We start from the raw sequence: 25,211 nt of genomic DNA, 5'->3' as shown, positions 1-25,211 counted from the left end.
CAGTATTTCGAAAGGTTTGGTGCTTTTAAGAAAATTAAATTAGAAGCAGCCATGGACATATTGCCTCATTTTCACTAGTATGCTTTGCAATTCTTTGAAGCAGTCTCTGCTGATTGGTATTTCCTTTGGGTATTCCTGTAATTAAGTTAAACCTCAGAAAAGGTGAAGAATCAATCCTCCTCCAGACTCAAGTTAGTTATAGCTGCAATTCACGTAAAAAGTAGACAAGTACAGAACACAAGTGAGCTCACATTTCAATTCAAGGAACAATTTTCTTAGTGAGACAGCCATTTTATTTAGCTAAAATTGGTATAGCCAAGTAACTTTTCAGTGTGTTCTGGAAGCTGTACATGTGCATCATTAAAATGTGCAGGGTCATAAAGAGTATCCCACCAGCAGAGTGGGAACCTCTCTCTGGGTGCCTGGGAACTGAAGACACGTTATTTATTTGTGTGCATTACCACAGCACTTAGGAGACAGGGTCATGGGCCAGGACCCCATTGCGTAAGGTATTGTATGAACACAGGAAAAAAAGATACCTCCTGACCCAAAGAGCTTGTAATCTAAGACTACGACAAGAAACAGCGGATGAATACAGACAGATGGTGGCAGAGTACAGAGAAACAATGAGACAATATTGATCATCACGATAGACAGTGCGATTAGCACAGCAGCTGCCTAACCACTGTCAAGTTGGTTTTTTTGTAGGCATCACAGCAAAGAAGAGTTTTAAGAAGGAATCCAAAGGAAAATAACTGGGTACTTTTTCAGATGTATATGAGGAGCTCCTCCCAAACATCAGGTGCAGCTTGGGAGAAATCAAAAAGTCACTTGTTTGAAAAATTAGCAAGCGGAATATGGAGGCTGCCATCATTGGCTGATCGAGATGGGAGTAGTCATCTCAACAGTGAATGAGAGAAGACAGGTCATGAAGCCCCTTGAAACAAAAGGCAAGCAGCTTACGTTTGATGCAATAGAGAAGGGGGAACCAACAGAGGGATTCAAAGAAAGGGGTGACATGGTCAAAATGACAATTTAAGAGAATTATCTTTTCAGCACCATCATTAGTGGATATGACTGGGGAAAGATTGCATTTGTCTAGGCCATACAAAAAGGTATTGCAATAATAGAGATGAGAGCCTGCATGACCGTTTTAGCGGTGCGGATGGATAGGAAAGGCGTGGTCTTAGAGATGTTATGCAGAAAGAGTTGACAAGATTTAGACATAGCTTGGATGTGAGGACCTACAGAGAGGTCCAAATCAAAGATGACACCCAGATTATGGGCTTGAGTGACAGGCAGGATGGTGGTGTCCACAGTGACTGAGAAAGGAAGTGGAGCGGGGTGGGGGGCAGAAGAGCTTTGTTTTAGCTCTGTTAAGCTTGAGCTGACAGCTAGAAATCCATGAGGAGATGGCAAGGAGGCAGACCAAGTTTTTAGTTCGATCAGAAAGGTCGGTCTGGAACAGAGAAGTAGATCTGTCACTCAGCACAAAGATGGTGGTTGAATTTGCATTTACAGATGAGATTATCCACAGAGAAGGTGTAGAGGGAGAAAGGGGAAGGAGGACAGAGACAAAAAAAAGTTGTGGGGGATGAGGAGGATCTTCTAAGGGACAGGCTGAAGGAGCAATTAGAGAGATAAAAGGAGAACCAGGAGAGGTCAGTCACAGAAGCAAAGGGAAGACAAGTTTTCAAGCAAAGGAACAATCTATGGTGTTGAACGCAGTTGACAGGTCAAGAAAGATGAGAATATAGTATTGGTTCTGACCTCTGGCTAGGAAGTGGGGGGAAGGTCACGATATATTTTGTTTATTTTCTCTTGGAAGAAATTGGTGAGATTCTGTGCAGAGAGAGGAGTTGAGCCAGGAGAAGGGGAGGATTGGAGGAGCAAGTCAACGATTGCAAAAAAGCAGCTAGAACTGCCAGGGTGGAATGCAAAATTAACTCCCTTAGTACAGCAAGATTAGCATTAAACATGCCTACTTTAAACTCTGATAGTGTTATTACAATATATAGCCAATAACTAGGCTCCTAGTTCTAAAGTGATAGGTGGAACTTAAATAATGCACCAGATGTTGTGATCTCTATGGTATATCAGTAAAGAATCTGACAAGGGATTGTGTGAAATTGCTGGTGAGGGTGGAATTGGAGAGAGCATGTTTGTTCAAAATCAGAGGTTTGGGATGTGTGGGGAGGGTGTTGTTTGGTTTTTGTTTGTTTGTTTGTTTTTAACTTCAATAGGAATTGAAATGAAAGTCAGTCTGGTATAGTTTGTGTTACTATTTGTATATTTAATTGAATAAAATTTTGGTTTTGTTTGTTTTTCCAGTTATTTTCTACTGTTTCAGAAACGTAATGCTGCAAGATTTAGTCCTGGAATTATCTGGCAGTTCTAAAGATAGAGACTTTTGTCATTCACAAGGGCAGGCTGCTCCTGGGGTGTGGGTTTGTTGTGAAGTGGAATTTTGGCAATGGGTTTCAGCATTTGAGATGACAGAAAAAGGGTTCACCAACTGAGGACTGGGTGTTGGAAGATGTCAGGAAAGATTCAAATAATTTGTCAATAATGGATGATATTTTTCCTGTCTCCCCAAAATTTTGGGATGTTTTTATTATCTCCATTTCTTTACAGACCACAGTGGCCTTACTCTAAGCTTCACTCATATCTCATAATCCTCATAGAGCAATGGGCCCAAAGCACACTCTCCCATTTGCTAAGTCACAAAAAATACCTGTCATGCCCATTCAATGAGCAACCCATCAATGGGATTCAATAATGTTTTTCTAGACAGATCTCTCATCTTGTATAAAGCTCAAATAGATTCCCAAAACTGTAAAATGTCAACAAATCAGCCAAACACCGCAAAAGAAAGCAAACTAAGATTTGCGTCTCTACTGTCTAACTATTGAAAGCTACTTTTGAGCTATTCATAACTCTTCATGTAAAAGTAACTTATTGGAGAAAAAGGCAGGTTGCGCCCATAAGCACTCAGACAGAAAGAAACTGAGGGAACAAGGTATTTATACCCCAGTTGTGTGAAATGTAGAGCTCATGGGACTTGTTCACACACCTTACCTCCCAACTCAAAAAGGTTATCTGGCTCCCTGGTTAGTCATGTGTTCATACAGTTCTGTGCTCTGAGGTGGTAACTCTAAGGCATGGAGTAAGTTCTCTCACTGGCATACACGTGGAGCTACATATGTGATCCCTCTGTGCACCAATAGGCAAAAGAATTATTAGTCACATGGTACACAGTATAAAACCTGAATTATCTAAAGGTCTCTAGGGAAACAAAACTTTGAGAAGATGATACTCTGTAAAATCAGTGAGCCAGCCTACCTAAAGTCAGTTATAAGCATTTCATCTCCTTGTTTCAATTTATCCTGGTTTCCTTTTGTCTACACTTAAGTCATGTCAACATAGTTGTGTCAGGGGTGTGAAAAAAACAGCCAGCCAGCATAGATGCAGCTACATTGACTGAAGTAGGCTTCTGTCGATGTAGCTCATGTTGTTCGGAGAGGTCGTGTTCATACTCTGACAGAAAAACTCCTTCTATCATAGTAGGCTGCGTATAAATTAGGAGGTCTATGCCAACATACCTATGCCAGCACAGGCTTCACAGCGTAGACAAAACCTACGTTAGAGTTCCATGTGGGATGTGTTTGCCACATTATCTACAATATACCTTTTAAAAAAGAAAGCTGACACATACATTTCCCACCAAACTCCATGCTTTCTGGTTCTAAACAAGAAAACTTATTCATCCTGTTCATTTTTTTGTCTTCTTTCAGCATAAAATACAATGTCACTATACACATTTCTTCTCATATTTTGAGAATAATTAACAAAACTTTCAGTGATCTATAACCTTGACGTGCTGATTATTTATTAACATTGGTCTTTGAAATCCTCCATGTGAAACTGAGGTTTTATTCATATTTTTCCTCATTATTATTCAAAACTACACTACTGCCTGCTACCTACATTCCAATGCTCAAATAATTAGGAGAGGAAGACAATTAATTTGATGAAAGAAAATAAAGATTAAAAAACATTACATAACAGCAATGGTACTGATGAGAACTGTCATTTTACATTTCAAATTATAATAAGGCTTATATGATATACTTGTAAGCATGTCTAATAAGCTAATGAACAAGAGAAGACACTTCCTTGCGCTTTTAGTTAAGCAATCAGCTGCACTGTGATAAATCGCTATGGTGAATTTCACACTGAACATAGTGTGCAGAAATATGACTGAATATATGTCTCTGTATTCATGTGTTGCAATCACTAAACCAACATTACAAGCTTATTACTCAGTTATTCTCAGGAGGCTATACAAGGTAAGGTAAACATAATATTTTTGTAAGAATTCCATGTCCTAGAAAGTATCAAAAATATCTTTAAGAGTAGATATATTACACACACAGGCTAGGCTACAGGTAAGTACCCACTTCCAGTAAGACCCTCAGCTCCGTTCCTCCCCCATGTAGATCTTCTATTGACCTTTCAATATGTCTGGTAAATGTCCTTTATTCTTATCGGAGTACAAGCTTGATACCACAGACCACACCTTGCCTGCACATCCTGCCTAGGGTAAGCTGCCTGAGTGGCTTTTTTCTTCCTTTTCTGAGAGATGTCCGTGGATGATGTTGAGCTCTTGCTCATTTTCCCAAGGGCTCTCTCATGGGTGGTACCTTGGGAAAGGGGCTCTATTCTGTCACTTTTGCTTAAAAAGGAGGTAAGGCCACTGGGGGATAAAGTTAAAATCTCAATATGCAGGTGACTATCACATCTATGACTTTTGCTGGACCCAATGGCGCAGACTCTACTTTTCCAGGTCCTGGTCAAGATACTGGAACAGTCTGGGGTGGCTATAGCTGAAATCAGGCAAGAACAAAGTGATGTGAATAATTACAGGGAAATAACTTGACGAAAAGGGAGAGGGTCCTGTTTACCCCAAGTATTAGAGAGGTTCACCCGCACTTAGTCAAAGCAGGATGATGTGCACATGTTTAAGACACTGGACCCAACAGTCTAATAACCAAAATCAAAGCCCTATACAAGTCTATTTCAGATACCAGCTCTCTCTCTTTCCCCAGTCCTCTCCCTAAGTAAGCGAGGTGAGGGGATGAGCATTTATTTTGTGGACAGGGTTCTCTCCCCCCATATTTGTTAACATGCTATGAAGCATTTTCTCATTTTGTAGGTACACTCAGTGACTGTTGCATTGGGTGCACTTTATAATCTGAAATTAAACAAACGACTAGGAAAATATGCATATTTGAAACCTGCTGTTTTCCTCCCATAGTTCTTACATAGCTAAGCCTTCCTTAATCACCGTATTTTTAATTAAATTATGACTTCAGTGACATCAAATGCTAATAAGGAAGCCAACAAACTACCTGAACAAATAAATGCCTTTCATTAATCCAAAATAGATAGAAAGTTTTATAATTTGCTTATCAAATCTTAACAGAAAGTGTTCTCTGACATGAAACAGCCAAGATCAAACTTATCTTGTTCAATCACCTTCTTGCTAAAGTCCCATTGTATTCCACTGAGAAATTAACATACTGAATGAAAAAAGCACCTTACCAACTTCCGCCAGCAAAATTGTTTTCTACAAGAGATACCTTAGGACTGCATTACCTTCAGGCAGTAAGATGTCTTAGGTATCTCCACCACTCAGTATGATTGCCTTCATTTGTACCATCACAATCAACCCTTCTAGAGGTGACATATGTTGAAAGGCCATCATAATAAATCTTTGGTTTTAAAGAGAAAATAGCTCATACAGAGCCACTCTTGAGAGGTACTCAGAGCCTCAACTCCTACTGAAATTGCAGCGCATTCTCTGACCTTGCTCACACTCCCTCCCCCGATGGTCTAATTCTGCAAGGTGTCAAGCACTCTCAAATCCCTGGATCTTGCAGATTCAGGGAAACATGCAAGTTCACAGAGACCCTGTCAAGGTTGATTCCCCACTCTGGCACTTTGAGTGCAGAATGTGGGGGCCCGCAAAGATTTTAAAAATTAATACTGGCCACTCCAGGCTGGTATTAAACTCGGAAGGTCACATCTTCTCTCTGACCTTGGATGGGTAGATGCTGCCACCACCGAAGTGCAACCCACCCCCCGCTCCCCTTTTGTGAACCCAGGAAGGAACACTTGGGAATTCCTTCCTGTGGGGTACCCTCAAGCCCTTTCACCCCCCTTTCTGGGAAGAGCTGAGAAAAAAACAAAGGACATTAGCTATTGCCACCAGCTAATTAAACAACATATGCACAAACCTCTTAAGGACACAAAAATTCAATCCTGTTCTTTAAAAAGGTAAACTTTAATAAACCCAAAAGGAAAGGAAATACATTTGGAACTTAGGCTTTTTGCTAGATCTTAAAGAAACAATTACAAAAATTAAGCATCAAGATAGCTCTCTTGAGGTTCACCTTAAAGGTTACAAACAAAACAAAAGCATCTTGGGTTAGCACAGAGGAGTCCACAAGCCAATAAAAAATAAAAGAAATAACCCTAATTGCGTCTTTTTAGACAATCCCTAATTTACTTACATTTCTGGGGTTTCAGATAAGCAATTTTTAGGTATGATCTGATGATTTTTCATACCTGGCTTAAAGCTTTCTCACAGCATAACTATTCCCGGTTCTCCTCTTTTCCAGAGAACACCACAACACAGACAAAGGGAAGTTTTCCCCCAATTTTAAAAATTTCTAACCCTACCAATGGCTCTTTTGGTCAGGTGCCCACTCCTTTCTTTTTACCTGTGGGCTTGTTAACCCTTTATAGGTAAAACAAGTAGAGAACCACCACCAAGAGGGATTCCACAGCCAACAGGCTAGATGGGTGTCCACAAAAGGGAGACACAGAAATCTGAAATTAAAGAAGCAAAGAGAAAACGTAGCATAACTAGTCCAACTAACAACTTGAAAAGATTATAAAGAAGTTTGAGACCATCGGGCCACCAGCGATCTTCTTACCAAACGTCAAATATAAAAATGAAAGGAAACAAGTGTATCTTGGCAGCAGCCTTCCATTTCCACGTGGATAAGAACTATTTGTACACCCAATGCCATTTGTACTGCAGAGGACAAATGAAACAGCCCCTTCTTATCCATGTGCCAGCTATAACATGTCCTAGTGGGTGGCTCCTAAATTTTAGTTGTTCTACTGCCTTACTCTGTGACCTCAGGCAAAATCATTTAAATTATCTATGCCTCAGTTTTCCCATCTGCAAAATGGGAATGATCATACTTAGTTATTTTGCAAGGGCATTCCCAGGATCAATTGATTAATGTAGTCAAACTAAGTGCTAAGCAGAATTAAATTACCGGGTAATAACAGAACCCACACTAAGCAAAAATAGAAAAAGCTATCTGACAGCTGGCAATTTAGAGTAGGTCTTGGAGATGCCAGAAAAGCCTTAAAAACAAAAACTTCATTTCGCTAGTTTATATTTTATATCGCAGTTTCCATTATTAGTTGCAACTAATTAAGCCACTGAACAACAAATTAAAACATGACAACACACGCTTTTTGAAATCTCTCTAATGGATAATGTGTCTTATTAAATTCCAGCTTCAGAATATTAAATAAATCAGTAATACGTAACTCTTGCACACCCCCTCACTATAATAATTTTGACTTGGCCCATGTTGGTTCATCTTCAGCAATGCTGATGTGTACTGTGGGTATGTCCACACTGGAATCGAACTGCAGCGCTGTTTAATTGCAGTGTAGATTTCTGGGCTCAGGCTGGTGCCTGGGCTCTAGGATCCAGCACGGTGGGAGAGTCCCAGCTTGGCCTGCAGCCTGAGCTCTGAAACATCTACAGCCAACTGTCCCCCAGTATGAGTCCCACTGGCCTGAGTCAGCTGGCACGGGCCAGCTGTGGGTATCTAATTGCAATGTACACAAAATGTAAGAAATTATGGGTGGAAGATTTAGTTTTAAACATCTGAAAAATAAGGTATTGATATGGGCATTAATTAGAGAAGTGAGTACAGGGTAAATTTAGACTAAGGAGACTATGGGTATGTCTATACTACCTGCCGGATCGGCAGGCAGCTATCGATCCAGCGAGGGTCGATGTATCGTGTCTAGTCTAGACACAATAAATCGACCCCCGAATACTCTCCCATCAACTCCGGTACTCCACCTTGGCAAGAGGTGCAGGAGGAGTCGACGGGGGAGCGTCAGCAGTGAAGACACCGCAGTGAGTAAATCTAAGTATGTCGACTTCAGCTACGTTACGTTATTCACGTAGCTGAAGTTGCATATCTTAGATTGATCCTCCCCGCCCAGTGGAGACCTGGCTTTTAAGATTGGTGTTTTCATGCTTGCCTTTTGCACTGCTCTTTTTTGAAAGGACATGAAACCTTCACTACAGGGACTTTGTGGCTAGCAAGGATAACACTAATTTACTCCATCCACCTACCAATTTACTCTCTTTTCTCTGCTCAAAATGAGGCAAAACCTGAGCTGTGAATTTGACCCTCTGAAAATACATTTCTGATGTATTTTGAAAATACTTTAAGACTTAAAAACAAACAACAACAACAAAACTGTCTATACATACCAGTGAAGTACAGTGTTATGCTTCAAAACTGTCTGATGGCTCAAAGTTATTACAGAATGTGAATTTCTTTAAAAAGGTAGTTATGAAGAGAATGTGTATCCTGTAAGATTATCTACAGTACTTTAAATTATTACACTGATTAGTAAAATCTAAGCATTAAAAATAAAATTATTGCCATGTATTTTTTCTAATGTGAATGTTGCTTACTGCAAGAATCTTCACTAAGTATTTTGTCTGCGATGTGTAGAACTTACTCCATATGTATAGATAAATATAACCTATAAACATAAAATAACTTCAATTATCTAAAAGATATAGACACAACCTTCAAATAAGAGATTTAATATCGCTCTCCCTTACCGAACACAATTTGTATTCTGTCTATTATTTTAAATATGAAATGAAAACAAACAAATAGGCTGGGCTGCCATAGGATTTCAAAGTAAGATATGAAAATGTAAAATGAATTTTCCTGAAAATGTGCACGTGAGCTTTGGCTTTTTGTTTGTTTTATGTGTCTACTACTATCACATATCAAGCAGCACAGAATAAGCCAGTTATTTTTGCTCAGTTCAACCATATGTAGTAGCAGCCTGGCTCTAACATTCATAAGTCAGGCAATTTTTATATCAATCCTCCATGTTTTATTGTAGCATTTTTCAAAATCTATTTTTATCTAGGAACTGAGTTAACAGCAGATTAACAATTCTCCAAATGAAATGCCTATCCTAGTAGGAAAAAATTAACTTTCACATGTTTCTTCTGTGCAAAACTCTTGATTCACAGGAGTAAGCATCCCTTAAAGCTAAGAAATATATTGTAGAGTTATTTTTGTTTAGCTTGCTGCTCATTGATTAGACCACTAGAGGATCTAGTCATTAATCAGAGAATTAAGTTTGAAAGGAATAAATATTTGGAAACAGCTATAGATACAATATAGAAAAAGAGCAAATCAATTAAATTAAGTACTTACAAATATTCCAAAGTTTAAAAATTTTGCATGACTACTAATCCATAAATTTAAGGAAAGCAAATTTGTTAAAACCAGCACAAAGTGCAGGGTTTTAGTTTTGCTTTTTGTTTGTCTGTTTGGTTTTTTTTTTGTAAGAGCCAACTCTTCCCTGAAGTTAAAAACTCATTACAGCACAAAATATTTGCCTGCTGAGGGCTGAAAGTAGTACAGTTAATTACAGTTATTAGCATATTAAAATATCAGCATTATCGTGATGGTCAGCTTACATAATCAGCATGTCTTCAAGAATACTAATGTTTTCTATGCCAAATTGTACTACAAGGAAAATGAAAGTTCTGTCTTTTTTCTTTAATTCATTTATTTCCATTGCCACCAAGACCCAAAGGGCTAATCCAATAGCCATTAGGTGCTCATACATGAATTAAAACATTATATAGAAAAACAAACCCAGTCCAATGAGCTCAGCTCCTGAACTAAATGCAACCATACCATCAGAGCAGCTCAATGAATGAACCCCCCATTCTACCTATGGTATATTCCTGCTATAGCTTCATCCCTCTCCAAACACGTAGGACACCCAACAAAAAATATTGCATTGAACATTAGCTTCTCGGACTACATTCCTTTCAATACGTCTTTTGTCATTGGATGTATTTTTAAACTATTCATTGTTTTCAGGACTGATCATCATGTAAGCTTCTCCAGTCCACTGTAGCAGAATTTAAACCTTGCTGTATTGCAAAGACAGGCATGATGGTTTTGAAGTTATGTCATGTTTATTTATAGCCATAGCAAATCTGCAATTCTCTAAGGGCTAATCAAAATGCAGATGCGCTCTGGAAAGTGATGAACTTGCCAGTCAGATATGTGAAGAGTGGTGCCGATGGAAATTACACTGCATAAATAATGAACAAAACTTAATTAGAAGCATATTTCAGGGAAACCTTTCCCATCAGTTCAAAAAAATCTAGCATATTTCAGGGGCTGTAACTGCTCCAGAAACATTTACATTAGCTATTTAAAACAATCCTTTCAATAATACCTTTGATTTATTGGTTATGAATTGGATCTAAAAAATTCCACTGTTTTGCGCCATCTATGCACGTTGATACATGAGGCCTATTGATTAACACATTGCAGCAGGCTCAACCAGTATCTTCACGGAATTGTAAAAAGGTTGCCTTTAGTTCAAGAAATCTGATAGAACACTAATTTCATGCCCTTTTAACATCTTTCACTTTCTAGAATTGTTTATAATTTAAGTGTACTGCATATCCATAAACTCCCCAAATTCTCTTGATAATGTTTTCTGAAAAGCATTTCTATTACACAACAGTTTATAAATTCCACACACAAATTCAGTATTGTATGCAGCGAGTAACTCATTCTTTAGTGTACCAAGCACACTGCTAAATTCATTGCTTATTCAATTGCAAAGTACTAGGACTCCTGATTACCAAATTGATATTTATCAGCTTCAAAATGCTTTACAGACAACTCATTAATCTTCAACAACTCTCCTGCAAGGCAGGAACACATTATCCCCCTGTGCACATGGGAAAGAGTTGCACAGAGAAGTCATGCAACTTGCCCAAGGCCACAGAGGAAGTCTAAGCACCATAGTTCAGGGCAACTGCACTTGTTTTCCCCCTCCGTGGTCCCCCAAGTGTACCCACGCCAAGCTCCTGGCTTCTCAACTGTCACCTCCCTTGGGTGGAGACCTGCATCTCTCCTCCTCCCAACTGGGGTTTCTCCAGGTTGCACAGTTCCCTGCTTACACAGTGATATTCCCAGCAAGCCAGACTACCTAGAAGGCAAGTGTATGTGCTTTGCTTTCTCTTCAGAAGCTGTAAAAAGCACGATCGCCTGCAGGCATAATTTACTACACATCCATTCCAAGCAAGTACAACAAGCATAACAAAGAAAACATATTAAAAACGATACAAGAACCTACAAATTAAAAATAATACAAGAACCTACATGCACACTAAAAAGCTTACCATATATATAACCCATCAGTCTCATGGTGCCTCAGTAAGCCAAAGTCCTTCCAAACCTTCCCAGAAAGGACTGGGTCCCACCCCCTCTTGGGCAGAAGATCCTATCTGTTTGCTGGATCAGAAAGAAGGTCCTGAGTCAGTTTAAACTCAGGCTATTTATTCAAAAGTCTTTTCTTTGTCTGATGGTTTCTGGAGAATCCAGTATATGTGAGAGTCTCCACGTGGTGGTACTGGTCTTGAGTGAATTTGCCTGATCACCCTGCCCCCACAGAATTCCATACAATCCCTGGCCCACAATGATACATAAACTGAATATAGTAAGATCTCCCAAAGATATTGCAGAAAATTGCCATTTCCGTCACACTAAGATATTATCTCACCCACCTTGTCACACTAAGAAGAGTCTATTTGGTTCCCAATCCTATTATCATGCCTCTCTTATAGCAAAGGGAAAAAAGTCTCAGACGTTGCTGAGCTCCAAGAATTTATGCAGGGCTCCTGGGCTCTATAGCACTGGAGGCTGTTCCCTATGCTGAAATAAGAGTAATCCTTCACCTGTAGCCATGAGAATGCAAAATTGGGCATTATGCAGTACAGCTCCTTCCTAAGGGCCAACTATGAGGCTCATCCCCACCTGATCATCTTACGCAACAAAGCAGCTCTTAGTAATTATGTTACAGATGCTTGCAGTGAGGAAGGGAGGGCAGTAGCAGAATGCCGGATCTTGTTTTTCCTTCTTTGTATTAGAGTAGTGACTACGTACCCCAACTATACATACAGTAAGAGAGAGTTCCTGCCCTGAACAGCTTCCAATATAGAGAGACAAAACAGATGGAAGGTGGGCATCTCTGTCCAATATCCTTCTCAAGGAGATATCTCATGGGGGGGGGGAAGGGGAGGAGAGGGGGGCGTTAGAGAAAAGCAATCAAAGCAGTCCAAAACTATTATACTCTCCTGGGATAACTTGCCTTTTCGAAAATCTGAAAGACCAACACCCCTATCTCTTTCTGCAGTACAAACTATGCACACTATATGCAATCTGTAGGTACAATATGCATGTTTTACCCTTTTCAGTTGCTGACATATTGAGCCTCTGCTCAGTAAAACTTGCTTCACATATTAGTCTACTTTTCCCTTGGTGAACCTCACCTATCCTGGGTCTTCCCAAAGCAATACAATGAGTTACTGCCAGTGGAATGGCTTCCATTACATATGTTTGAGTGGTCCCCTGAATCCATCTGTGTAGCTCTTCTCAAGTCCATCCAAGTCATGATTATGTCGGTGATTATGTTGACTGGTACTGGGATAAAGAACCTTTCACCCCTACATTGCCAGTTCAATGTCAGCCCATCTCCACAGTGACCAGCAGTTGTTAACCTGTGATAAATACTAAACAGCCCATGTTAAATGATCCGAGGCTTTCAATCTAGATCCCAGGGGACAGGTGTCAACGTTACAAATAACTTCACAACTGACACCAGTGGGCACTCTCAGAGTACTGAGGTCAAGTATTAGATAGAGACTGAATCACCCTCTTACTCCCAGAGAGAGTTTCTTCAGGAAGACACTCAGACACTTTGGCAGTGAGCAGAGGGCAGGAACATGAACAGCTGCTGCCCTTACTGTAACTGTTCTGTAAATAGAAATCTTCAGTCTCAGGACAATCAATGTCACCTACGAACAGCACTAAGCTCAGTTTTTTAAAATTAACTGCTCTGTTGACTAGTTCCTTGTCCCTTTTACATCATTTTACCTTCCTATCCTCATTTAACTAACTGCATATCACCACCTTTCCCTGAGAACCTTCCCTGTGTCCTCTATGGTTTTAGATAGCCCAATGCTGTTTCTTCTCACCTACTCTATGTTTTTAATTTAAGATCATTCCTGAAAAGACAAAAAACAGACAGAAATATGAAAGGGGTGCAAGTAGCCACGCAAAGTAGTCAGGGCGAGGATAGGCCACATGGTTAGTTCCAAATTTTTCTCTAGTTTTTTTTTTTTTATTTATGTTTAACCCCTACCTAACCATATTTTCATCATGATTCATTTGAACCCTATGTCTATTTCTATGTATATTTTTCACCTGATTTTCCAAAGCGATTAAGCAATCAGGCTCCTATCTAACCTCAAGTGAGAGTTAAGAGACTCAGCATCTTTCAAAACCAGAACCTTCTTCTGTTTCTGCTGATAATTAACACTAGCATTTCCTTTAATTAACCCTGGCATTCTATTTATTACATTTAACCCTAACCCTCTGGATTTTAACTCTTGCATTTTAATAACCACCATCTTTGGTGCTGATATATTGTCATTTCTGCTTACATGATGAAATACCACTGAGTTTACCAGTAAGTTTAAAAAAAAAAAAGATTTTTTTTGTACAGGAGAAGCGTTTTAAACAGGGAAAGTTACATCTATTTTACCAATTCAACTTAAATTAAACCTTATGCAACTTCTTCCCCAACTTGTCCTCAATGCAGCTTGACAGTCCAGATTTTACAAATGGGAGAATAACTGATTCTGTAACTGAACATATCTCCTTCATGTAAGGTAAGCAACAAACTCAGAAGATCAGCATATACATGACATTGACCGTAAGCCCTTTATAAGGTTGCTTTAAATGGTTCAGAGACATACCAAAATGCCACAGTGAGACTAGTTTGGTTTCTTGCAGTACCCCCAAAATTATACATTCATACTTTAGAGTCTTTGCTTCTGTCTTCCAAAGTAAAACAAAATATTGTACATTTGTTATGTTTTTAAATAGATGATAAATTAACACTCTATGGACTGCAAATTGTGACAGCTTTTTCCTCCCAGCATCTCCAAGCTTCCTGGAACTCTAACTTAATATCATTTTTTTTTTTTTTTTTTGAAGTTAACTATTCAGCTTTCTAGGTTGAATTTACGTTCCAGCATTGCATGCAACATTTCCAGGACACAAACTGCTTCTCATTAGACTGGCTCCTTCCCACATGAGACTCCTTGTGAGAGATTTAATTATTTTCCCTATCACACTTAACTATTTATACTTACACCAGCTGTTTCCCCTCATTAGCTTACAGGTCACCAAAGCAGCTTGAGAATGACACTATCAGATATGAGACTCTAGATCTTCTAGGACGCACATTAATTATATGTTTCACTAATTCCAGAGAAAGTTAATAAAATCTCTAATACAATATTCATTTTGTTTATTGAGATATAAAATAATAAAACGATGCCTATTCAAAGCTCGAGGCACTTTAACATAATTGACACCACAGTAAAATCCCAGCAACACTAAGTAATCATTTCAACAGGAACTCAGCCAACCAGCCACCTACACAGCCACCTTTCCCCGCTTTCGTTGTTAATAATAAAAAGATACTTTGGGAGTGTTGGGTGACTACAGTAAAATCCTGTTTAATCAATGCTCGCCAGAGGTTGTACTGCCGTGTTCAGCACTCTCTGGGCTCTCCAAACCTGGAGTGGGCAAAGACAAGTTTACTAGCTTCCCCACAGCCAGCCAGCACCGTGGAACAGGTTGTGCTCATGATAACCACCTCCTGCTCAGGAGTGAATAAGAAACGAGCGGATTAAGATGTTTACCACCTAGCAGCTGATAGGCTTTTTACAGTAGCATGGGGGGTGAGGGGGAGAGGGAGGATTTCAAACAACAGTCTACCTGCATATCTATCTTATCTATGACAGGTTTCAGAGTAACAGCCGTGTTAGTCTGTATTCGCAAAAAGAAAAGGAGTACTTGTGGCACCTTAGAGACTAACCAATTTTTTTGATGCATCCGATGAAGTGAGCTGTAGCACAAATAAATTGGTTAGTATCTAAGGTGCACAAATAAATTGGTTAGTCTCTAAGGTGCCACAAGTACTCCTTTTCTTTTATCTTATCTATAGGCTTATCATCGCCCAATGATAGCCTGGGGAGGCCTAGCTTCTTCAGATACCCGGGCAGAGGTCTATATGGGTCTGAACATGCCTCTAGAAAGGGAAAGGGTCACTTCTTATCCAGCCAGAGGTTCTCTGTCTTTTTAGTTCTCAGGCTTTGGCTGTGCTTGTTAAAAACCTGTTCAGTGGCCTGTGCAGTGGGTCAAGCCCCACTCCCCAAAGCCAGTGGCCCTCCCATTGTCTCACAATCTTCAAGCATTTGCCGAGAGGCGTCTTATCTTGAGCCATTATAATCTTCCTACATTTGTTTCCTAATAGCTCACTATTAAACTACATCAACATGCAGTAAACATCCCAATAGCCTGCTGAACACAGAGTATTCATAAAGTTATTTTACAGAGCAGCTCGATATCAGTCACACACTGTTTATTCAAGGGTTTCATGTCATTTCTGCTCCATCACACCCGAGTTCTTCACATTTCAGGATTTGCACATTCATCAGGCTAGACTGACTAATGGCCAGATTAAGTATAGGAATCCCAGTCTTTTTAATTAAAGAGCAACTCATACAGTGTTGACTTACATTGTAAAATCCTTGTACTTAATGATAGTTTGAATTGTCTCAGAGATATGATCATGAACTAACAGACACCAGCATCCTTTCAATTATTAAAGCACTAACTCAGCAGATTATGCATTACAAAAACAGTCAGTATATACCACTGGTAATGCACTGGTAATTGCCATGTGGTTGCATTGGTTCCAGGATATTAGAGAGAGAAAATGAATTGGACCAACTTTTGTGGGTGAAAGAGACAAGATTTCGAGCTGATACAGAGATTTCAGTAAGGCATTTGATACAGTTCCACATGGGGAATTATTAGTTAAATCGGAGAAGGATGGGGATTAATATGAGAATTGAAAGGTAGATAAGGAAATGGTTAAACAGGAAACTACAATAGGTCATACTGAAAGGTGAACTGTCAGGCTGGAGGGAGGTTACTAGTGGAGTTCCTCAGAGATCAGTCTTGGGACCAATCTTATTTAACATTTTTATTACTGATCTTGGCACAAACAGTGGGAGTGCGCTAATAACATTTGCGGATGACACAAAGCTAGGAGGTATTGCCAATACAGAGGAGGACCAGAATATAATACAAGATGATCTGGATAACCTTGTAAGCTAGAGTAATAGAAATAGGATGAAATTTAATAGTGCAGTGTGCAAGGTTATGCATTTAGGGCTAATAACAAGACTTTTTGCTGTAAGCTGGGGACGTATCAGTTGGAAGTGACAGAGGAAGAGAAAGACCTGGGTGCATTGCTTGATCACAGGATAACTAAGAGCTGCCAATGTGATTCGGCCATGAGAAAGGCTAACTGAGTCCTAGCATGCATCAGACAAGGTATTTCTAATAGAGATAGGGAAGCGTTAGTACTATTAGACAAAGCACTGGTGAGATCTCATCTGAAATACTGTGTGCAGATGAATTTAAACTAGAACTGGTGCAGAGAAGAGCTACTAGGAAGGGAAAACCTACCTTATGAGAGGAGATTCAAAGAGCTTGGAGATATGATTGCTCTCTATAAATACATCAGAGGGATAAATACCAGGGAGGGAGAGGAGTTACTTAAGTTAAGCACCAATGTGGACACAAGAACAAATAGATACAAACTGGCCATCAACAAGTTTAGGCTTCAAATTAGATGAAGGTTTCTAACCATCGGAGAAGTGAAGTTCTGGAACAGCCTTCCAAGAAGAGCATTGGGGCAAAAAAACCTAACTGGCTTCAAGACTGAGTTTGATAAGTTTATGGAGGTGATAGTATGATGAGACTGCCTACTCCTTCCTTACTGCATGTAGCTGATCTGCAACTGCTAGCAACAAATGTCTCCAATGGCTGGTGATGGGACACTAGATGGGGAGAGCCAAGAGTTACTACAGAGAATTCTCTCCCAGGTATCTGTCTGGTGGGTCTTGCCCACATGCTCAGGGTCAGGAAAGAATTGTCCCCTGGGTCAGATTGGCAAAGACCCTGGGTGTTTTTCACCTTCCTCTTGCAGGTTTAAACTAGTGTAAATGGTGGATTTTCAGTAATTTGAAGTCTTTAAATCATTATTTGAGGACTCCAGTAACTCAGTCAGAGGTTAGGGGTCTATTACAGGAGTGGGTGGGTGAGGTTCTGTGTCTTGCAATGTGCAGGTGGTCAGACTATAAGATCAGAAGGGACCATCACGATCCTCAAGTCTGTGAACTCTTCTTCAGGTCTGGGAAAGGTATTCCAAGGTACAGAACTCCTGTCAGCATTTATAGGAGTTGTGTGGAAATCACTGAAACAGAATAATACACTAACTCACATTTGCAGAGTGACAATAGCTGAAGGGAATACAGTTTCTTTACACCTATGCTCAACTAAATACAGTACTTTGTCAAATGTGTCAGAATTGACTGACATGTTTTATTTGGATTAATACATTACTTTGAACTAAAAAATAATCTGTTTCATTGTCATATTTATGGGTTTCAGAGTAGCTGCCGTGTTAGTCTGTATTCGCAAAAAGAAAAGGCACCTTAGAGACTAACAAATTTATTTAGTCTCTAAGGTGCCACAATTACTCCTTTTCTTTTTGTCATATTTATGTTCTTCTGTAATAGGCTATTCACTTGGCATCCAAAGCTAAGTCAAGTCACATTACATATTCTAAATTGTATAACTCCTGTGGACTTTAATATGATTCATCCAGCTGAATTTGCTGCATAGCATTCGAAAATTGCAAGGGTCAAAAGTTTCCATAGAAACAAAAACAACGTCTATTTTTCTCTTGGTTCTATTAGTGAGAAGGGAGACTACACCTTAAAACTTGTAACAACACTTAAATAGCAAATTCTCCCGTCTATACTAAGTTTCCAAATTAAAGAAGGATATTGATAGTGGATTGATCAAGATGCGCAAACTGAAGGTCTGAAAAAAGCTGACAGGTTGGTTTTGGTTTATTCTCTCACACAGAAAGCTATACATTTTGTACGTTTTAGACCCAGCTGAACATATATGACATTTGGATACAGTTTATAGGTACTCCAGGTACAAATGTTTTCAAAGAAAGTTTTCCACTGCAGAATCTTACAGAATCTACAGTTCCTCACTGTGAGGCCTTTTAGTTTTCAGCTTCACTGCCAAATATCTAAACTGAAAAGGAATCAGGATTTTCTTTTTCTAGATTAAATTTCACCCACAGAAAGTGGCTGAGACACCCTGCATTTTATGATACTTGAAGGACACTTGAAATCAGAACTCTGGATATTCATAGGTGACCCCCAGCAATTGCCTCCATCAGCAATAGTAGTTTCGGTAGCTTACTTGCATTATTAGAATGGACAACCAACAAATTCTGAAGCATGTTTACAGAGAAAAGCCACTGCACGATCGGTGATCACATGGATATTGCTTGAGCAAGACTCCAGGAGGCATTTTATAGGCATTGCCAGCAGTGACTACTGGACATAAGATAGTTTGATTTATCAGTAATACGGATGTATTATTGAGAACTAACCTTGAGAGGCTTTAAGTCATCATCAGTCACCATTTCCTGGCACGTATAGCCTACTTTGAAGATAATGTCCCTACCCATCGAGCCCTGGAGATTAGACTTGAGGTCTGGAAGGGACATTGCCCACCCATGGACTGGCGGCAGCCATGCGGTCGTCTGCAATTAATCTGGCTGCCCCAGATCAGTAATAGTCCTGTGGAGCTTTTAGATGCCTGAAATAAAGCTGTACAGTGTGGCCATGGACATTTGGCACTATGGACCACTGCTGCCAAAGCATGCTATTGTTGCCAGCGACACTCTCAGACATTCTTAGAAAATGAAGTGTTTATGATCCTGTGTTTGATCACGTAGAGCGGGAAGTTAAAATAGGGAAAAGTATCAGCAGCAGGTGAGATAGAATGACCAGAAATGAAGGATGGTGGATGACTATGAATAAAGAACATGCAGAAGACTTCACGTAGTTTATGTATCAATTTATATATAAAAGTATTTGTTTAAGGGATCCATTTAAATTCCAATATAGAAATTGTCATTTTTGTCTCTTTATACTGGATATACTCAGAATGAGAATACTTTATGTGACAAACAAGCTGTTTGAGGACTCATTTTTATGGTTATTAATCATGCATGACAGTGGGAAGAAGTCTAGGTATTTTGCTTATGTTTATGCTTAATTCCCAAGTGACCAGTGGATCATAATATCTTATTAAGAAATGTGCATCCTTTCTGAGACCTGCAATACAGTGTAAAATTTCTAGTTAAGATGTAGCCAGATTGCACTTGCAACTTGTTTCTGTCTGTTCAGGAAAGAGGGAATGCAAATCTTTATAATCTACATACTCTGCAGACTTAGTATTTATTATTATGAGAGGAGCTGGTAGTTCTGTCTATGGTTAAGGTTGCCCGACAATTCCATGAGAAGACTGCTTATAAAATTCTGGCAAAGTTTAATTGTTTGGGTGGAAATTTTCCATGCCAGATATCTGCCTCAGGTGTTTGTGGAAAGGTTCAGCTAAAATGGTTCAGCCATTTTCAAGAACTAGATTAGGGGGAAATGTTGTTTTGCCCATGTTAAAACAATTCTTACAACTATTTCATCAAGGAACTCTAGCACCTCCCTGCTTTAGATTAGGGAATTGAAATTTGCCAGGGGGGGTCAACCCGGCTTGCGCAAATGGGCCTTTTGCTGTTTTCTGAAAATTCACCTAAATTACAAGTCTGGAAAATTCTTAATTCACACATGCTCAATAGAATTCTTAGAATTAGGCAACTAAATTCTTCAGAGATTCCCTCTGCACTGAGCATGTAACAGCCCAGAGTTGCAAGGGGCTGATCAAGACTTGACCTGCAATTGGTCAGCCTGAATGCCGGGAGATGCTGTGGTGCTGGGCAACAGAAATGACATCAGTGAGACAGTTGCTCCTACGGAAACTCTATTTTATGCAAACTCTGATAAGATGGCAGAATTTACCTCTTGCTCATTCCTCTTGGCTTGGTATGTTCCCTCCTAGAGATTGATCTGATTTTGTGATAAGTTCTGTGGTAACTCCAAACAAGTTGAGATTATTGTGAAATTCACCATATCATTACACGATAGCCTGTGGTACACAATGCCTTGAGATTAACTCAAGAATTTAAGGTACACCTACTAATCTTCTTGGTTTTCAAATTACAGTCCAGATTGGTCACAGAAGGAAATTTGTTAATGATTGCTCTAAAAACAATATATGTAAGTGGTTTGATGATTTCATGTTCTTCCAGGAGAAGTGTACCAAATTACATCAACAGTGATAGTGTGGCTTACAAAAGCATGACTAACAACTCCTCTGGAACTTCTGTGGTCCTTTCTAATTAAGATAGCTTTTTCTTTCATTTTTTTCCTGTGAAAGATAACTGAGGGCCTGCTCCTACACACTGTACACACATGAATAATCCCATTAATGTAGCCTGAACCCATATAAACAGACATGTTGAAGTCAATTGGCCTACTAGCATAAATAAAGGTTATTCATGTGAATAAAGGTTGCAGAATTAGACTTAGCTACAGAGCATATTTTATATCAAGTGTTGTTTTTTTCGTGGGGGGAAGGGGTCAGGCACTAGATGTTCTTCAGTAGGTTTGCTTGTGTCATACTATGCAACATTTCCCCCCCCACCACAGATCTCTCCAGTACATGTCAAAATGTACATTATGAAATATTTAGTTCCCACAGTGCTGTTCTTCCCACTCACCTCCTCTACTGAATCAGCCACTGAGTGTTTCAACTCTGCACTATCCATCACCTTTGACTTTCACTCTTTTCTACATCTTCCAGGACCATCCCATCAAAACCCTATCCTTGGCCCACCACCAATATCCATGTCTGTGCCCATGATACAGAGTGGCCCTAGAGGGATCAAGTCCCATGAGAACACTGGCTTCCTCCACCACAAATTTATTCTCTCCTCCAACATTTCTACCATATTCCTAATCAAGCAGCTCTATTTTTCCCACCTCAGTGACCCATGTGACCACAATCTCATTCATCTATTCACCATTTCTGACTCGTTGCTACTACTTCCACCACCCACACCTTCTTCATGAAACCTCCACGCCGCACTCTCTCTGTCACTGCTGACATCACAACCATCTTCTCCAGCGCCTAGACCCAAAATCTGGAAACTATGTTAAACTCTTCCTTCTCCAGATCTGGTACATTTCTTATATTAGCCGGGTGGACTACAGTTTTGGGCACCCCTCTGCAGGGCTCCGAAGCAGCTGCTAGACATTCACTCAAAGTTGTCTCTCTCTATATATATAGTTACAGGAATCCTCCAGGACTAACTACAAAGATTTCATCATAGGAGGACTAAACAGAGACTCTGTCTTCACTATAGCCAACCACTGAGACACTAAGCACCCCTGTATTCACATCATGCACACTATAGTAATACTCTTGGTACAAAATATGCCTTGTGAGGTATCATTTAAAAACCACTCACTGATCATTAATATTTGTGTATGATGTATGCACAGGCTGTGTATAAAAAGTTATAATATATGCTGGAATTTTAACTAAAGTGTGTTTAAACCAGGCATATCAGGGGAATCAGAATAATAGAATATCAGGGTTGGAAGGGAGCTCAGAAGGGTCATCTAGTCCAATCCCCTGCTCAAAGCAGGACCAATCCCCAACTAAATCATCCTAGCCAGGGCTTTGTCAAGCCTGACCTTAAAAACCTCTGAGGAAGGAAATTTCACCACCTTCCTAGGTAACCCATTCCACTGCTTCACCACCCTCCAAGTGAAAAAGTTTTTCCTAATATCCAACCTAACCCTCCCGCACTGCAAATTGAGACCATTACTCCTTGTTCTGTCATCTAGTACCACTGAGAACAGTCTAGAGCCATCCTCTTTGGAACTCCCTTTCAGGTAGTTGAAAGCAGCTATCAAATCCCCCCTCATTCTTCTCTTCTGCAGACTAAATAATCCCAGTTCCCTCAGCCTCTCCTCATAAGTCATGTGCTCCAGCCCTCTAATCATTTTTGTTGCCCTCTGCTGGACTCTTTCCAATTTTTCCACATCCTTCTTGTAGTGTGGGGCCCAAAACTGGACACAGTACTCCAGATGAGGCCTCACCCGTGTCGAATAGAGGGGAATGATCACGTCCCTCGATCTGCTGGCAATGCTCCTAATTATACAGCCAAAATGCTGTTAGCCTTCTTGGCAACAAGGGCACACTGTTGACTCATATCCAGCTTCTCGTCCACTGTAACCCCTAGGTCCTTTTCTGCAGAACTGCTGCCGAGCCATTCGGTCCCTAGTCTGTAGCGGTGCATGGGATTCTTCCATCCTAAGTGCAGGACTCTGCACTTGTCCTTGTTGAACCTCATCAGATTTCTTTTGGCCCAATCCTCTAATTTGTCTAGGTCCCTCTGTATCCTATCTCTACTCTCCAGTGTATCTCCCAGTTTAGTGTCATCTGCAAACTTGTTGAGGGTACAATCCACTCCATCCTCCAGCTTAATGAAGATATTGATCAAAACCAGCTCGAGGACCGACCCTCGGGGCACTCCACTTGATACCAGCTGCCAACTAGACATGGAGCCATTGATCACTACCTATTGAGCCCAATGATCTAGCCAGCTGTCTATCGACCTTATAAAGTTGGTAAATCTTGGAAGTTGGTAAACAGGTCTGCCTTAGACAAAGGAATGTGTATTTGATTCTCTGACCAGCCCTATCTCCAGGCAAAGACAATGAAGGTCCATTTTTACTTATTAGGAGGGGAGGGGGAACAAATTAATCTAACACTCAGGGAAAGAAAGATCATGGAGCTTCCTTCATCACTAGGCTCCATGTCACCTTCCTCACAGCTTGAATAAACTTTCCTTTGACGGCTAACCCTCAAAAGAATCCATTTTAAAGGTTTACTGGTCAAGATAGATAAGGGGCTTGAACCTTAAGCAATAGGCAATTGAATCAATATTACTGTATTATAAAGGTGTATAGAGTGAGGTCTTTTCACTAGTATTTTGAAATGTAGTATTAACACTATATGACGGGTCGGCAACCTTTCAGAAGTGGTGTGCCGAGCCTTCATTTATTCACTCTAATTTAAGGTTTCACGTGCCAGTGATACATTTTAACATTTTTAGAAGGTCTCTTTCTAAAAGTCTATAATATATAACTAAACTATTGTTGTATGTAAAGTAAATAAGGTTTTTAAAATATTTAAGAAGCTTCATTTAAAATTAAATTAAAATGCAGAGCCCCCTGGACCAGTGGCCAGGCAGTATGAGTGCCACTGAAAATCATCTTGCATGCCATAGGCTGCCTACCCCTGCTATATGAGGAAATATGATACTTAATGGCATTATGCTTCCAGTCTGTGACCAAACAAGGGAGAAACAGGCTTTCCCCCAAACAGGAGGGAAGGCAGCTATCTGCCTGTCTACAAAGAAATTAAGCCAAGTGTGACCAGTAACAATGGAAGCTCTATTTACAAAGAAATCAGCAGGTGAATGGCAAGCCCATAGGAAGGGAAAAACAGCAAGAGATAATCCTGCCTCTTTAAACAGCCATTAATGGTGGAAAAATATAAGCAAAGACAGAAGCTATCTTTGGCACTCATCACTACACAGTCAAAAGTGAAGACAGCTCTTGCAAACCGAGAAAGATGGGTCCTTCAACCAAGCAGGGGGGTTTGAAGTCTTTGGAAACTGAGTATAGGTGAGAAACCATCTTGAACAAAGCCTGTACACCTTGCTAGATTAAGTTTTAGACTTTTTGATGTTTTCACTTTTAATTGCTTGTAACCCTAACTTTATTCCTTTTACTTGACATCACTTAACCTGTGTCCTATTATCAATTAATTTGTTTTTGTTTTTTTATTTTAAACCAACTCACGTAAATATAAGGATGTATTTACCCCAGTTAATAAGATGTGGTGTTCTTTGTGTGTCTTTAGAGGAACAAAAGAACCTTATTATTTCCCTGAACTCTCCAGGAGAGGGCTGGACATTGCAAAGCACGTGGTTCTTGGAAAATTTGGGAATGGGAATATGTTGGGATCTCCTTGCTGGTTGTAACCAAGGCTGATGGAAGCCAGGGTGGGGCTGTAGACAAGCTGCTGGGGTCAGAGCTGCTGAACCAGGGCTGTCTAGCACACAGACACTTGAGAATGTGACCTGCATGCTTGTGGGCTGATTGTGAACATCCCCGGGAGCTTCAGTAGCAAGGCATTGTAAGGCACCCATGATTACAGGGCAATTTCGCAAAAGATTGTAAGTCATCTTCTCTGACTTCCCCAACATCCATATTGTTCCCACTCCTGACCATTCAAAGAGGAACTAATGACATAATCTGTCTCTTGTGGTTTGGACCATTAGATTTTCCAAAATGCCCATTTTAATCCTTCCACTAGCTCCTCCTCTTCTCCTGCAGCAAGTGCAGTCTTCTTGTCCTCAGTTTTAATGCATCCACTGCTATGCCACTCTCTTACTCACTCTTGTGCCTTTTTGCATATCCTCATGCCCCACTCCCTCAACGCTACCAATGATACCAGCATTGACTCTACATCTAGTACTCCCTACCAGGATGCCTGTGTTTTCTTTTGTACTCCCTATGTGAAACAAACATCTTTCCTGAACTAGTCTGCAAGGCCACTACACTGTACTCATTCAAATTCTTCCTCAAGACCCTCTGCTAACTTGACATTTAC

The 25,211-nt window shown here is 40.0% G+C and overlaps 2 protein-coding genes across 2 annotated transcripts in view; one reads left to right on the top strand and one right to left on the bottom strand.

Moving 5' to 3' along the window:
- DOCK2 (dedicator of cytokinesis 2) overlaps positions 1 to 25,211 on the bottom strand; it is a 505,601-nt gene that overhangs the window by 246,565 nt on the left and 233,825 nt on the right. The gene's annotated exons all lie outside the window — the stretch shown is intronic.
- Positions 1 to 25,211, top strand: part of INSYN2B (inhibitory synaptic factor family member 2B) — a 31,146-nt gene that overhangs the window by 4,306 nt on the left and 1,629 nt on the right. The window lies entirely within an intron of this gene.

Source organism: Eretmochelys imbricata, chromosome 8, assembly GCF_965152235.1.
Source record: "Eretmochelys imbricata isolate rEreImb1 chromosome 8, rEreImb1.hap1, whole genome shotgun sequence".
Classification (NCBI taxonomy): domain Eukaryota; kingdom Metazoa; phylum Chordata; order Testudines; family Cheloniidae; genus Eretmochelys; species Eretmochelys imbricata.
The sequence above is the reverse complement of the archived record's forward strand: the minus strand, read 5'-3'. Positions and strand labels throughout refer to the sequence as shown.